General features: G+C 36.3%; 2 non-coding genes across 2 annotated transcripts; both read right to left on the bottom strand.

Moving 5' to 3' along the window:
* Positions 1-13,197: 13,197 nt before the first annotated feature.
* Positions 13,198-13,302, bottom strand: LOC141688087 (small nucleolar RNA R71). Its single transcript, XR_012561553.1, has one exon. It is a non-coding gene; the product is annotated as a small nucleolar RNA R71 (small nucleolar RNA).
* A 2,133-nt stretch (positions 13,303-15,435) lies between these two features.
* On the bottom strand, positions 15,436-15,546 carry LOC141688217 (small nucleolar RNA R71). The gene has a single exon (XR_012561675.1). It is a non-coding gene; the product is annotated as a small nucleolar RNA R71 (small nucleolar RNA).
* Between the last annotated feature and the right edge of the window lie 1,734 nt (positions 15,547-17,280).

Below are 17,280 nucleotides of genomic sequence, written 5' to 3'. Positions count from 1 at the left end.
ACTTTGATCATCCTTTTGCGTGCACAATTCTTCACCTACCAAACGATTTATATCTTGATCCATTACATCTTTCTAACACTTCTTTATTTTCTCTAACAACTCTGGCTGGAAAGTCATACTGTACACTTTTGCTTCATCAGGCTTGCAAACTCTAATCTCCAATTCCAGTTTCTGAAATTCCTTATATATCTCTTCAGGTACTGATAACTCATTTAACTTTTCCTTCCGACTCAACGCGTCTGCTACAACGTTCGCCTTACCGGGATGATAATTAATTAAGAAATCGTAGTCCTTGATCAATTCTAACCATCTCCTTTATCTCATATTAAGTTCCTTTTGTGTGAATATATACTTTAAACTTTTGTGATCTATGTAAATCTCGCACTTTTCGCCATACAGATAATGTCTCCAAATTTTCAAAGCGAAAACTATGGCTGCTAGCTCCAAATCATGAGTAGGATATTTCTGTTCGTGTGGTTTCAATTGCCTTGACGCATACGCAATCACCTTATCGTGCTGCATTAGAACGCATCCTAGTCCTTTATGAGAAGCATCGCTATAAATTACAAAATTCCCTTGATCATCTAGAAGTGACAAAATAGGTGCCGTGATTAATCTTCGCTTCAATTCCTGAAAACTTTCTTCGCACTTGTCGTTCCATATAAACTTTTCATTATTCTGTGTAAGCTTTGTCAATGGTATTGCAATCCTTGAAAATTTTTGAACGAATCCACGATAATATCCCGTTAATCCCAAGAAACTTCTTACCTCGGTGGGTGTTCTCGGTTTTTCCCAATTTGTAATTGCCTCAATCTTTGCTGGGTCCACTTTGATCCCTTCGTTACTGACTATGTGTCCTAAAAACTGAACTTCCTGTAGCCAAAACTCACACTTCGAGAATTTAGCATATAACTTCTTTTTCCTTAGAATCTCCAAAGCTGTTCTCAAATGTTCCGCATGATCCCCTTCCGCCTTTGAATAAATCAAAATATCGTCTATAAACACAATAATGAACTTCTCCAAGTATTCCTTGAAAATTCTGTTCATCAGGTCCATAAATGCTGCCGGGGCATTGGTCAATCCAAAAGACATCACTAAAAATTCGTAATGTCCACACCTTGTTCTGAAAGCTGTCTTTGGTATATCTTCTTGCTTAATCTTCAGTTTACGATATCCCGATCTTAAGTCAATCTTGGAGAAAAACTTGGCTCCCTTCAATTGGTCAAATAGATCGTCAATTCTGGGTAACGGATACTTGTTCTTGATTGTAAGCTTGTTGAGCTCCCTATAGTCGATGCACAGTCTCATGCTTCCATCTTTCTTCTTGAAAAATAATACTGGGGCTCCCCACGGGGATACACTGGGTCTGATTACTCCCTTCTCTAATAATTTTTGCAATTGCTTCGCTAGCTCCTTCATTTCAACGGGCGCCATTCTATATGGGGCCTTGGATACCGGTTCTGTTCCAGGTGCTAAGTCGATTGCAAACTCAATTTCTCTATCTGGAGGAAGTCCTGGTAACTCATCGGGAAACACGTCTGGAAATTCATTTACTACTGGAATATCTTTTAGTTTTGCTGGCTCCTGACTTTTATCTATCATATATGTCACGAAATGCTCGCATCCTTGTCGTAGTAACTTCTTGGCTTGAATCATCGCTAAGAACTTCTTTACTTGTTTCTGGCCCTCAAACGTTACTATTCTTTCATCTGGCATCTTCACCATTACCTTCTTATTTCGACAATCTATCTGGGCATCGTGCTTAGATAACCAATCCATTCCTAAGATAACGTCAAATTCTCCTAACTTAAATGGTATCAAATCTACGCAAAACTTACTACCAGAAATCTCAATCTCATAATTCCCACAAACTTGATTAACATATACTCGTTCTTGATTTGCTAATTCCATGGTCATTACTTCATTTAAATACTCAACTGGACAATTTAACTTACTAACAAAATCTTCTGAAACAAACGATCGAGTTGCTCCCGAATCTATTAACACTTTCGCACATAAAGAATTCACATTAAGCGTATCTGCCACGACATCCGTATCCTAGATAGCATCCTTCACAGACATGTAAAAACTCTAGCCCTTGGAGTCTCATTCACTGCTGGAGTAGACCCCATAATCCTCAATGCATTACTAACTGGGGCTGGTGTCTTGCAATCTCTGGCTATATGTCATGGCTTTCCACATTTAAAGCACATAAATCCAATGGCTGGAACCTTCAGTGCTGGATTCCGAATAGGCTGATCCTTATTTGCTGGCTCTTTTGCTGGCTGATTTTGGCACTCCCTTGAATAGTGCCCTTTCTGATTGCACATGAAACAAACTACATTCAACTTATTACAAACTCCTCCATGCTTCTTCCCACATACTTGACAATCTGGAAAAGTTAATCTCAACTGATTTGGCTGATTCGCAGTAACTGGGCGGTTGTCTGGCCTCCTTCGCTTGCATTTTGTCTCCTGAAATTAAAATTCCTCCCCGGATGAAACTTTCCCTTCTTAAAATTTGGAAACTTCCCTGGTTGTGACTGACCCTCATTCCCTTCAAATTTCCTTTTCTTGCTTTCTTTCTCCTTCTGTGACATCCCACTCTCTGTCTCTGCGATCATAGCCTTCTGTACAACCCCTGCATAGGTATCCAACTCAAAAATGGCTACCTTCCCTCTGATCCATGGCTTCAAACCTTGTTGGAATCTCTTAGCCTTCTTCCTATCAGTATCCACATACGACGGCACATACCTTGACAATTCCTCAAACTTACTCTCATAGTCCGTCACCGACATAATCCCTTGCTTTATTTCTAAAACTTCAGTTCCATTTGGTCTTGGACAAACTGAGGAAAATACTTTTCTAAAAACAACTCCTTAAACCTTTCCCAAGTAATAACATATGTTCCTTCTAACATCTTCGCCATCTCCTACCAATAGGTGGCCTCATTCTTCAAATAGTAACTTGCAAACTCAACCTTCTGTTCTTCCTTGACTTTTACTAAGGCAAATGCCTTCTCTAACTCCTTTAACCAAACATTTGCTTCAATCGGCTCTAAGGAACCCTTGAATTCTGGTGGGTTTATTGCCTGAAAAGTTTTAAAAGTTACCTTGGGATTAGTCTGTCTTTGTTGTTGTTGTGCCAGGTGAACTGTTTGTTGGGCCAAGATTTGGAGTATCTGGGCTATTGCTGGGTCTATAGGTCCTGGGTTTGCATTCTGGTTTGTATCATCTTGGTTGTTATTATTGTTGTTGTTGGTTTCTTCATTCTGGGTGTTGGTGCCGATATTTCTTCTAGGAGGCATTTTCTGTAAAGAATCAAACAACTTATTTAGCTTTTAAACCAAATTCTTTGCAGAAAAGAAAAGTTTTGTAAAACAGAAGTATCTCTTTTTGAAAATAGTTGTAGCAGTTAAACTAAGTAAATTGCATGCTTCTTTACAGAATATAAACAGTTATGTGAAACAGGGTACATGGTATCACAGGGGTATAACTGGTGCAATAAATAAGGTAAAGTAAAACAGGTGCAATAAAGTAAATGATAGTGCTGGAAAGGAAAAGGTACTAATATATATAGATCAAAAGTTTTGGGTAGTACAAGCGTAAAGACGTTTCGGAAGTAAAAGTAAAAGGGTACAACAACATACTCACTAGTCAACATAGCTAGTCTATAAATACAACCCAAAAGTCTACTGATACACACTACACACAACTGTACATACTACACAACCAAAACAACACTGATCAGTATCTCTATCTCTGAATCCTTGACTCATGGCAAATCTGGACCTCCAATCTCCTTAAGCTCCTCTAGCACCCACTTAGCCCACTCTACTAGAAAATCAGGGGTGATGTCCTCATGTGTAGCCTCAGCAATCCTCACCGCAGCTGCTCTACGAAATGCCTGGAGCCTCTCTCTAAGTCGCCTCTCACCACTCCCAACCTCTCTGGTACGCATAATATGCAATAACTCCTGAATCTGACCCTGTAGGAATCGCTGCTCCATAAGGCAAGCCTCAAACTGATGATATGGGACATGATAGGAAGAGAACTGGAAAGGTACTCCTGTAACTGAATGACCAATAAAGCCCGAATCAGCAGGTGGGGGTCCTCTGATAGGTGGCCTCATGCCTGGGGGTGGAATGGTCTGCAGTGGTACGGGCTGCAACACAGGTGGAGGTAGAATAGCCAATACTGGTGGAACAACAGGACATGGGTCTGAAGACGGTCCTCCAACTGAAAGCTCTGAGTGATCAACTGATACGGGGATGAAAGAGTCGGCCATCGCTGCTATCTGAAATCATATCGCAATATAAGAATCTCGAACCATGACGCGAATTACACTAATACCTGTTATACCATAGCACTCAACCTCTCGACGTTCAATCTTTCTATTCCTTACTTCTAATCCTAACCCTCTACCCATTCCCGTCAATCTAAGCTTATGTCAGTGACTTATAACCTGTAGCTCTGATACCAAACCTGTGGCGCCCTCCAAACCCGGGTCAGAAGTTTGGGGTCCACATATACCACACTATTTATAACCTGCTTATAACAATAATAAAGATAATAATAATATGCAGTGATCCTACTTACCAACTACCACGGACCGCAAAAGGTTAAAGTATGTGCACAAGCCAAACACACCTACTTATATTATAAACGTTCAAATCCCAACTATTCCAAACTCAGAATTGAGTATTAAACATTATTACAAACTTTTACAAACTTAGATTATTCCAAAAGAAGCCTACAAGCTCAACTCGATCAACTTGAACCCCTAGCTCTCGCGCTGGACTGGGGATCCTCGTTACCAACCGATTCCTACTTAACTGGAAAAGAACATAAACAACATCGCACAAATGAGCTAACTAGCTCAGCAAGTCACAATGACAAAACTGAGAATAATGATCATCAGGTGAAAATGGTTACGATATCAAGTGAACAATGAATTATGATTTAGAATTGGATATTATACTTTCATTTTAAAAACTAAGGTTAGGCTACTGATCAGTCACGCACTAACCCCGAGCAAAGCACACAACACTGCTCTAACTACTGGATCCAAGGAACATATTGGCCTAACTTGACCATTATATGGTCTGACCCCGAATCTGGTACACAATTTTATAAAAACAATCCAATTCTAACATAATAACAGAATAAGCAGTAATAAACAATAAACAGAATCATTAATAACATTGGACGTTCAATAATGAAAATGGTTTCAATCTGCATAAAGATCAATATGGCATTTCCAAAGCTTGGCTGTTAGGTAATGAAAGAATTGGATAACAAAAGAATCAGTGTTTCAGGGTTTCAAGGATTTGGCCTTTCAAAGAATAAGATACAATGGTTTGAGTGTGTAAGCAATCTGGTTCAGTGTTTGATATTTAGTTTGTACGTATTTGTGGAGTAGTATAGTATATTTGAGGTTCGTATTTGGGTATACAACAATCAATGGTCTAGAAAGAATCAGGTTTACGGCTAAAGATCAATAACTGAAATCAGGGTTTTGGGTTCAGTGCTTCAAAGCACTTGCAATATAAAATAATATTATCAATCAATACAACATCTCGAGAAAGTTCAGAACACTTTCCTGGTACTAGCTTATTATACTGCACTCGCTTTCAGTCACGACTGTCTTACTCCTCGACTACCTGTTTCCCTTTCCTACGCCTTGCCTCTTCTGCTCACATATCATAAGCATCTATCAATATTCAACTCATACGATTCTATTCGACACATACTTCTATCTACCCTTCGTTTCACCCAAATCCGATTAACAGATTGAAAGTTACGCAATAAACAAGTAAACATCGAATATACAGACCGACAGTTAACCAACAAGTCACATATAACACATTACATGTCATATAATCAATGATATATCATTTATAAAGAAGTCTCGGGTCATAAATAGGCTTTCGGATATTTAAAATGATTTTTAAAATACTTTTCCGAATTAAAACGGGTCGTTGGATCAATTTCGGAGTAATAAACAGGGTTCGGTTGGCCCATTTTGGCTTCAAAACAATTTTATAATAATTATCGAGCCTTGAAAATAATTTAGAATAATATTTTAAAGCTCGAAACTATTTTTCAAGATTTTTAAATCATTTTTAAATAATTAAATCTAATTAAATATTTAATTAAAATCAATTAATAATTAATTAAATCAATTAATCAATTAATTTTCAAATTAATTGATCAATTAATCGATTAAAAATTAACTGAAATTAATTAACTAATTCAGATTTATTTTTGAATTAAAAATAATTTTTGGAATTAAAATAATAATTTTTGGAATTTTCAGAAATTAAAATTAAATTTTTATGATAAAAATAAATAGGAAATATGATTTTTGAATATTTTTAAAACAGGAATCCAAAATTTGCAAGTTCTGGAAACCTCAGGGACCTAACTGTTTATTCTTCAATACTTCAGGGGCCTGTTTGCAATTTTGCAAACCCCTGCCGTCGACTCGCCGGAGTATGGCCGGAGAACACGATTCCGGCCACCTCAGGCCACCAAACTGTCCAAAATTAATCTACACATTACCAGGAACTTATTTATGCAATCAAAACACATCAATCATCCATGTCCTGGCCGAAAATTGGCCAAGAACATCGCCGGTTTCCGGCGAACTTCGAAAATTTTCAAAACACAACTCCCTTCGATTCAAGTATCCTCTGTTAATGAGCTATATACCAATCGATTGCAAATTTCATAAGGAACATAATCCACTATAAATCAACAGCTAATAACCCCTAAATCAAAAAGCCCCAAATTTCAATTGAAAACATTCATACGGGTTATGAACCCTAATTTTAAAATTCGAGAATTAAACCCAGTTTTGAGCATGTTATTGAACTCCAAATCAGACGTATGACATATGAAAATCGTCAGGAAAACAAGCTCTACAACATGCAATCATCAAATCATACAAACAATCATCTGAACAAAAAATCATATTTTTAATAAAAATAATTTGAAAATAAATAAAAATATAGAAAAATAACCTTAGTTTCTGCAGTAAAACGAAGCTCAGAATCTTATAGTACTCCTCAAATCCTTCGTTTTGGTTACTCAAGCTTTGAAAACAGAGATCAATAACACCTTCGTTTTGCTGTTTGATTCTCAGAAAGGTTTATGAATTTAGGGTTTTTCTCTGGAAAATTATATATTAGCTGACTGCAAATGATTTTTATTCGAAATAAAATACGGTAAAAGGCTATTTATAATTACGAAAAATTAGTATCCCGTTGGATCATTCCGGATATAAAACGGTACCTTTATTTGTAAAAACTGATCCAAACGGTATCGGTTTTCGGGATAATTATCCAAATCAGTACAATTTGTACTGCGGTGTTGGTCTCAGCGCCTGGTTACACGTATTACAAGGTGATAATTATGATAGTTTAATAAAAAGCTCTCGTTTCTCGAAAATACGAGTTTTATTGATTTACCGAAACGAATATTGTATCGAAAATGTAGCGCCCGGACCCGCGCAGGACAAACCGTACGCCGGATCGAAAAAGTCGAAACATGGAATATGCTCGGAATATTACAATTAGGTTAGGAAGGAGTTCTCGGAAGAGTTTCGGGTTCCAAAAACGTAACAACGGATGACGTCGGTTGGTTCCCGTTTTTATAAAATAGATTTTAAATACCCGGAAAAAGATTTTATAAATTTCATATGATTCTTATAAATTCATAAATCAACATAAATATAATTAGGAAGATTTGAAAATTATCTATATTTTATTTTGGACATATAAAAATTAAAATACTCAATTAATAATATTTTTAAATATCCAAACACATTTAACACTTAACAAATAATTCACAGAATAGATACTGAACACATATAATAATTATTTATTAGCAAAAATAATTACACGATATATCCCGGATATTACACGTATCCAATTTATTCTCCCGAGCCTGAATTTACTCTGCAAATTCGCGATTATACGATACATTTTATGGACAAAACATTTTGAAATAATTTCAAATAAATCTCGAAATTTACCAAATAAATTTCCAAAATTTTCGGGGTAATTAAAAGCTAGTAAAATAAAATTTTCATAATTTTTTTAAAATATTTTTGAACGCAACTCGTACCCGCAACTTGATATTAAGGGATTGAGGTGCCCATAAAACAATTTCAGGAAATTACGAAGATAGTCTTAAAATGGTACAAATATCCCGAAGTTTATAAAAACATAACTTACGAAATTTTAAAACAATATTCGAAACACAATTTATTCCCGCTTTTAACAAATAAATGAATCAATGCGCGGGTGAAATTAATCTAAAAAATACCCAAAATAATTTTAAAATTCTCAGAATAATACGAACTTAATAAAATATAAGTTTCATAATTTTTGAAGATTTCCATAATTAAATATGAATTTTACTATTAAACACACTCAGAAAATCATTTAAAAATAAATATTTAATGAAATATTGATTTCTCAATTTTCTAAAGTCCTAAAAATAATTATTGAAATTATAAAGTCATAAAAACAATTTTAGAGACAATCCAAGTATTTATGGAAATGAAACTGCAATAATACCATTTTTAACAACGATACAAAATCATACAATTTATTAATTAACCACGCAATTCAATTCCATACACTAGTACTCACATACAGATAGTGACAGAGTAATAACCCACTGACTGAACCCACACAAATATTTTATTTAATTATTTATTCCATATTTACGCATTTAAATAATAATAAAAAAAATATACGGGTCGTTATAAAAAGTGGTTGCTCTAGTTGAAGAAACTCGATAGCTAATTTTGCTCATAAGGCGAGGTTGAGAACTTGATAAATTGTTATTATGTGTCTGCCTTTAGTGGATACATTAAATCAATTTCTTGTCAGTACAAGAAAGGTTTTCATTTTAATTAAATAGACAAAAGTTGTTTATTTTATTTTAATGATAAGGCTTATAATGTTGCACAATTACTTAACAATTATATGTTTCAAAATGACTCAAATCAAACATTACCTCTAGCATTGTCGTTAAGCCATATTAATGAGAGATGCATTTCTGAGTTATATATAGATGAATACTTGGATAAGTTTGATTTTGAATCAAATGGAAGATGCGAACTTTGTCTCATTGGCAAAATGACTAAAGCTTCTCTTACCTGATCAGGTGAAATGGACACCAAATGATTAAGACTTATACATAATGATGTATGTGGTCGAATGCATATGATGGCAAAGGGTGGCTTTTACTACTTCATAACATTTACTGTTGACTTTAGTAGGTATGGAAATGTATATCTTATGAAGAACAAATCTGATTCTTTTGAAATGTTCAAAGAATATAAGGCTGAAGTAGAAAAGCAAACAGAGGAAAGTATAAAAGTTCTACGATCAGATCGTGGAGGAGAATACTTAAGCCTCAATTTCAAGAGTTTCTTGAAAGAGTGTGATAGTGTATCATAACTTACTCCTTCTGGAACACCTCAATGGAATAAAGATTCTGAGAGGAGAAATCGTACCTTGTTGGATATAGTGTGATCGATGATGAGTCAAGCGGATCTTCCATTCTATTTCTGGGGTTATGCTCTAGAAACGGTTGAATATACACTTAACCAAGGTCCGACTAAAATGGTTCAAAATACTCCGTATGAGATATAGACTGATAAACATCATAGCATGTCATTTATGAAAATTTGGGGATGTGAAGTATTTGTAAAACATTTAGCCTCTAACAAGCTTGGACCAAAATTAGATAGATGCTATTTTATGGGATACCCAAGTGAGACTAGGGTATAGTTTTTTATAATCCTTCGGAGAACACAGTGTTTGTTGCTCGGGCCGCTGTATTTCTTGAGGGAGAACTACTTTCTAAAAAAATCAGTGGGAGGATTATACATCTCGATGAAGATCGAGAACCACATGATAACATTGAACCAAAGTTGGAATAAGATCAGGATGTGCATCAAAATGTTGAAAGTAATCTTGTTCAAGAAACACAAGTTATTCGTAGATCTAGTAGGATTCACCATGAGTCTAGGAGAAATTATGGATTTATTTTGACTCAAAATGGTGATGTGATGCTTACGAATAATGATAAAGCCTCTCAATTACCAAGATGCTATGAACTGTATAGACTCCGAGAGATGGCTGAAGGCCATGAAATCCGAGATGAAATCCATGTATCAAAATAAAGTATTGACTTTAGTTGATCCACTCCAAGAGGTAAAACCTATAGGCTGCAAGTGGGTTTTCAAGAAGAAAACTGACATGGATGGTAAAGTACAGACCTATAAGGTGCGACTAGTGGCAAAAGGTTTCAAACAAATTCATGGTATAGACTATGATGATATTTTTTCACCAGCTGCTATGGTCAAGTCCATCAGGATTTAGTTCGCAATAGCTGCTTATTTTGACTATGAGATTTGGCAAATGGATGTCAAAAACTGCTTTCTTATATGAGAGCCTTGAAGAGGATGTATATATGATACAACCTGAGGGTTTTGTCGATCCAAAGTTCGCTAATATAGTTTGTAAGTTGCTTTTATATATTTATACATTGAAGCAAGCCTCAAGGAGAATGAATATTCATTTTGATAAAACGGTCAAAGTCTTTGGCTTTATTTAAAACGAAGATGAATCATATGTTTGCAAGAAGGTTAGTGGGAGCCATGTGGCATTCCTAGTATTATATGTAGATGACATATAATAGATGAGGAATGACATACCTTCTCTACAGGCTGTTAAGACTTGGTTGATATATAGTTTCTCGATGAAAGACTTAGGCGATGCTACCTATATATTAGGGATCAATATCTATAGACATAGATGGAAGAGATTAATCGACCTAGTCGGAGTACATACATTGATAATGTATTACATCATTTTATGATACAAAAGACAGAGAAAGGATATGTTTCGATGTTTCATGGGATAATGATCTCAAAAGATAATTTCCCTCTAAAGCATTAGATGATAAGGGTCGTTTGAGAAAGTTCCATATGCTTTAGAAATTGGATCTATAATGTGTAGAATGATATGTATTTATCCTGATGTTTCGTATACTTTGAGCACGACGAGCAGATTCCAGTCTAATCCAAGTGAGGGTCACTGGATAGTTTTCAAGAATGTTCTTAAATACTTGAAGAGGACTACAGATTTATTTTTGGTGTTTGGAGAAGATAAGGAGCCGGTTGTAAAGGGTTACACTGATGCTAGTTTCTGAACCTAATTTTTGGACAGACAAGGATGATTAAGTGTTTATGTCTGTTTTGTGTTTTGTCTAAATATAAGTGATGTTAGCTGGAATAGTTCACAGCAAGAACCTTGATGATTCTATAATGGAAGCCGAATGTATTAATATTTTTGAAACAGCCAAGGAGACTGTTTAGGCATGTCCTTAGGCGATATCACCTTATTAATGAGATTAATGATCCAGGAGATATAAATGTAAAATACATAGTAATGATAGTGTTGCAGACCCACTGACTAAGGCTTTGTCGCAGCAGAAGCACGATGGTCATACTAGTTCCATGAGTATTAGATACATGGGTGATTGGCTCTAGTGCAAGTGGGAGATTTTTAGTGTTTGAGCCATATAGACAATACTATGATGTTTTAGTTTAAGACATTTGGATTATTAATGTTTATGTTTTATCGATTATTCCCTTTATAATTTATTAATTCTTAATTTACTGCGATATAAATGTTATTTTAATAAATGTCCTTGGAATATGATATGCAATTCTATATCTCTAAGTATGTGACTTAGAAATGAGATAATGAGAATAGTATCAATATTTCTAAAGATCCCTAGTTGAGTATTATTATTAAGGGATAATAATAATGCATTAAGGCTAGTGTATTTGTTGACTGATGATCACATCTTATTGATCATAGGTATAGTGATACTAAAGTCAATGACACAAGCATATGTATATGTACATGGTGTTGAACAAACCCGATGTGAGATTCTACATGTCTGTTGTGTCATAATAATTCTCATAGTGATAATGATGTAATGGTCCTTAGACCTGGAGTCATTATTTTTCTATACGAGAATTAATATACATTAATTCCATTAAAAGTTAACCTTGACCGGGTAATGATAAAAGTGGACATAGGGTATATTATGAATCGTATGAGAAATATGAATGATCTAGATGGGATTTAACCATCGTATTTTATGAGTGATATTATTGGCCTCTTGTGTGAGCTAGACTATGAAATGCGTGCCCACGTTCAAATGTTGATTTGATATGATATTCTACTCATTGATCAAGAAAACTTGGATTAAACTATGATGAGGATGACACATAACATGCCTCTAGTTTAATATATAATATTTGGTTAAAGGGATTATATTACATTGTACATTATTCGCGAAAGGTTTAATCGATCACCGATTCAATTATTTTTACTTGGGTAGCAATGATGTATAACTAGATGCCACTCATTGTTTACGATTTTAAATTAGATTTAAAATTCGTTGCCAATGTAATAATAACCTATAGGGTCACACACAAAGAATGCTTGAAGGATTATTTAACTCAAGTTGGATTTCAATTATATTAAAGTAATTCGAATTATTTATAATATTAATTAAGTATTACTTAATTAATTTGATAAATATTAATATTCCAATTTACTAATATTAATTATGAAATTCATTTGTTATATAATTAAGTGTGAGTTAATTATTATACAAATAGAAATTTTGAATTAATAATAACTCCAAACTAGTTAAGAGTTATAATTCTTATTTTACTCTCTCTATATAATATCTCTTGTGTGGCTGATTTTGGATGCAAGACTTTCACTAAAACCCTAGCCACCAAGAGAGAAGATGGAGAGAGCAAGAAGAAACGAGTTTGTGCTAGTAAACATCCAATCCTCGAGTTCAAGCATTCATGTGGCTACCGATAGAGCGTAGATCGCGAGAGCAGGATGCATGGTGATTGAACAAGCTTTGGATCTGCATTAGTCAACCGATTTGTAAAGCTTCTTAAGGTAAACAACCCGATCTACGAATTAAATATCTATTTTTCGCATGGATCCTGCGTTGGGTTTCAAAAATTCTGATTCTTCACGTTGCGTTCATGTGCTCGAAACTAAAAGCTTTATCACCAAATGGGAAGATCTTGCTCAGAAGTTTCTTACTAAATTATTTCCTATGGCGAAGACAACTGCAACAAGGAATGCTCTTACTCAATTTACGCAACAATCAGGAGAGTCTTTAAGTGAAGCTTGGGATCGTTATAAGGAGATTCTTAGAAAGTGTCCTCATAATGGGATGTCTGACTGGATGATTATTAAATGCTTTTATAATGGGTTGGGAGCACATTCTAGACCCATGCTTGATGTAGCATCAGGTGGAGCCTTATGGGCCAAGAGCTACGATAAAGCTTATGAGATGATTGAACTGATGGCTACTAATGAATACCAGAACCCTTCTCAAAGAATACCTCAAGGCAAGGTAGCAGGAATTCTGGAGGTGGATGTGACTACTGCTATAGCTTCTCAGCTTAAGGCTTTGACGATGAAGGTGGATTCTTTGGCTAATTATGGAGTTAATCAGATCACTAGTGTTTGTGAGCTTTGTGTTGATACGCCTGAGACGGAGCCATGTGCTATTTCTAGTGAATCAGCTCAGTTCGTGAGAAACTTTCAGAGGTCGCAGCACCCAGTTCCAGCCACCTATCATCCTAATAACCACAACCATCCTAACTTCAGTTGAAGCAACACTCAGAATGCGGTGCAACAACCTTATCAGCAATATCCATCAAAGCAAGTGATGGATTAGGATGTGACCATTCTTGGCTACGGGCCAAACCTTGATAGATGTGCAGAAGGGTGAGCTCACTATACGAGTGCTGGATTAGGATGTGACGTTCAATGTTTTCAATGCCATGAAATTCCCTACTGATAATGAGGTGTGCTTAAAAGTGGAATTAGTCGATTCCGTGGTTACTTCAGAACTGATCAATTGTTAAGGTCTAATGCCTTCGAAAAAGCCTTGTTATGGAATTCAGACAGTGAAGATGATGAATGGGATGAGCAACTACAGTATTTGAATGCTTCTTCTTGGAAGCAAAGGCTGGATATTCCTTTTGAATATCTTGGAGTGTCAGAACTAAAAAATGCCGAGGGGCGTCTCAAGGCATCTATTGAGGAAGCTCCTACACTTCAGCTTAAACCATTTCTTGAACACTTAAGGTATTCATTTTTAGGTGATGCATCTACATTTCCCTATATTATTGTATTTGACCTTTCAGGTAGTGATGAGGAAAAGCTCTTGAGAATTCTGAGAGAGTTCAAGTCAGCAATTTGATGGACTAAAGCAGATATCAAAGGAATCGGCCCTTCTTATTGCATGCATAATATTTTGCTAGAGGAAGGAAGTATGGCTACCGTTGAGCAACAAAGAAGGCTAAATCTGATCATAAAGGAGGTCGTGAAAAAGGAAATTCTCAAGTGGCTAGATGCAGGGATCATCCATCCTATTTCTAACAGTTCTTGGGTGAGTCTAGTTCAGTGTGTGCCAAAGAAAGGAGGTATCACTGTGGTTGCTAATGACAATAATGAGCTTATTCCTACTCGAACAGTCACGGGGTGGAGAGTTTGCATGGATTACAGGAAGCTAAACAAGGCCATGAGAAAGGATCACTTCCTTCTTTCTTTCATTGATCAGATGCTTGACAGGTTGGCGGGGCATGAATACTATTGTCTGTTGGATGGCTATTTGGGTTATAGTCAGATTTGCATGCCTCCATAGGACCAGGAAAAGAATACCTTCACTTGTCTGTTTGGTACTTTTGCCTTCAAAAGAGTTTCTTTTGGATTGTGTGGTGCACCTTCCATATTTCAGAGATGCAGGATGTTTATTTTCTCTGACATGATTAGTCAGAATGTGGAGGTATTTATGGATGACTTTTCTATGTTTGGAAACTCTTTCGATGAGTGCTTGCAAAATCTTTGCGCAGTTCTTAAAAGGTGTGTTGAGACCAATCTGGTTCTCAACTTATAAAAATGTCACTTTATGGTATAACATGGCATCATTCTTGGGCACAAGGTCAAGGTATCTAGTAAAGGTCTTGAGGTGGAAAAAGACAAGGTGGGGGTCATTGAAAATCTTCCTCCACCAATTTATGTTAAGGAGATTCATAGTTTTCTTCGTCATCCGGGTTTTTTATAGGCGGTTCATCAAGGACTTCTCTAAAATCTCTAAACCATTGTGCAATCTTCTGGAGAAAGATGTTCCTTTCAAATTTGATGACGAGTGTCGAGCTACTTTTGAGAGCTTAAAGAAGAGTTTGATCACATCACCTGTCATAACTGTGTTCATGTGCTCGAAACCAAAAGCTCTATCACCAAATGGGAAGATCTTGCTCAAAAGTCTCTTACTAAATTCTTTCCTATGGTGAAGACAACTGCAAAAAGGAATGGTCTTACCCAATTTGCGCAATAATCAGGAGAGTCTTTAAGTGAAGCTTGGGATCGTTATAAGGAGATGCTTAGAAAGTGTCTCCATCATGGGATGCCTGACTGGATGATTATTAACTGCTTTTAAATTGGCTTGGGAGCATAGTCTAGACCCATGCTTGATGCAGCATCAGGTGGAGCCTTTTGGGACAAGAGCTACGATGAAGCTTATGAGTTGATTGAACTGATGGCTCCTAATGAATACTAGAACCTTTCTCAAAGAATACCTCAAGGAAAGGTAGCAAGAATTCTAGAGGTGGATGCAGCTGCCAGCTACTGCTATAGCTTCTCAGCTTAAGGATTTGATGATGAAGGTGGATTCTTTGGCTAATTATGGAGTTAATTAGATCACTAGTATTTGTGAGCTTTGTGCTGGTGCGCATGAGATGGAGCAGTGTGCTATTTCTAGTGAATCAGCTCAGTTCATAAGCAATTTTCAGAGGTCACAATACCCAGTTCCAGCTATCTATCATCCAATAACCATAATCATCCTAACTTCAGCTGAAATAATATTCAGAATACGGTGCAACAGCCTTTTCTGCAATATACAGCAAAACAATAAAACCCTCCTAATTTTCAGCAACCACAATATGCACCAAGACAACAACTCCAACTGTAACAATCTAATGAAAAATCTGAATTGGAGGAGTTGAGGCTTATGTGGAAGAGCCAAGCGATTTCCATTAAGACATTGGAAAATCATATTGGGCAGATTGCCAATGCCTTGCTGAATCGACAACTTGGTACTCTCCCTAGTGACACAGAAGTTCCAGGCAAGAAGGAAGCTAAAGAGCGGGTTAAGGCAATTACAATGAGGTCTGGGAAGGTTGCAAATCCTGAAAAATCTCAAGTTTCAAAAGATGAAGTTGTGGCTGAAGAAGATGTGTAGAAGGAAGCAGAAGTGGGACCAAGGAAGAAAACTGTGGAACACACTCCTCCTGAGAGTAATACAAGGAAGAAACATATCTATCCTCCACCTCCTTTCCCTAAAAGGCTGCAGAAGCAGAAGTTGGATATGCAGTTTGCTATGTTTCTGGAGGTGTTTAAGAAACTTCATATCAACTTACCTTTCGCTAAAGCTCTTGAACAGATGCCTAGATATGTGAAGTTTATGAAAGGTATTCTCTCTAGGAAAGTGAAGCTCGATGACTTAGAGACCGTTCCTCTCACGGAGGAATGCAGTGTTGTGCTGCAACAGAAGTTGCCTCTGAAGCTTAAAGATCCTGGAAGCTTTACTATTCCTTGCACTATCGGAAACTTATCATTCAATAAGTGTTTATGTGATTTGGGAGCTCGCATCAATCTGATGCCTTTTTCTATCTTAATGAAGTTGGATTTACCTGATCCAAAGCCTACTTATATATCCTTGTAGTTGGCCGATCGCACTATTACATATCCATGAGGCATTGTGGAGGATGTCTTGGTCATGGTGGACAAACTCATCTTTCCTGTTGATTTTGTAATTCTTGATTTCGAGGAGAATAAGAAGATTCCCATAATTTTGGGAAGATCATTCTTGGCTACGGGCAAAACCTTGATAGATGTGCAGACGGGTGAGCTCACTATACGAGTGCTGGATTAGGATGAGACGTTCAATGTTTTCAATGCCATGAAATTCCCTACTGATAATGAGGAGTGCTTCAAAGTAGAATTAGTCAATTCTGTGGTTACTTCAGAACTGATCAATTGTTAAGGTCTAATGCCTTCGAAAAAGCCTTGTTGTGGAATTTAGACAGTGAAGATGATGAAGGGGATGAGCAACTACAGTATTTGAATGCTTCTTCTTGGAAG

The sequence above is a fragment of the Apium graveolens genome, chromosome 9 (assembly GCF_009905375.1).
Source record: "Apium graveolens cultivar Ventura chromosome 9, ASM990537v1, whole genome shotgun sequence".
Taxonomy (NCBI): Eukaryota; Viridiplantae; Streptophyta; class Magnoliopsida; order Apiales; family Apiaceae; genus Apium; species Apium graveolens.
Note: the sequence above shows the minus strand (reverse complement) of the source record. Positions and strands in the feature narration are given on the sequence as shown.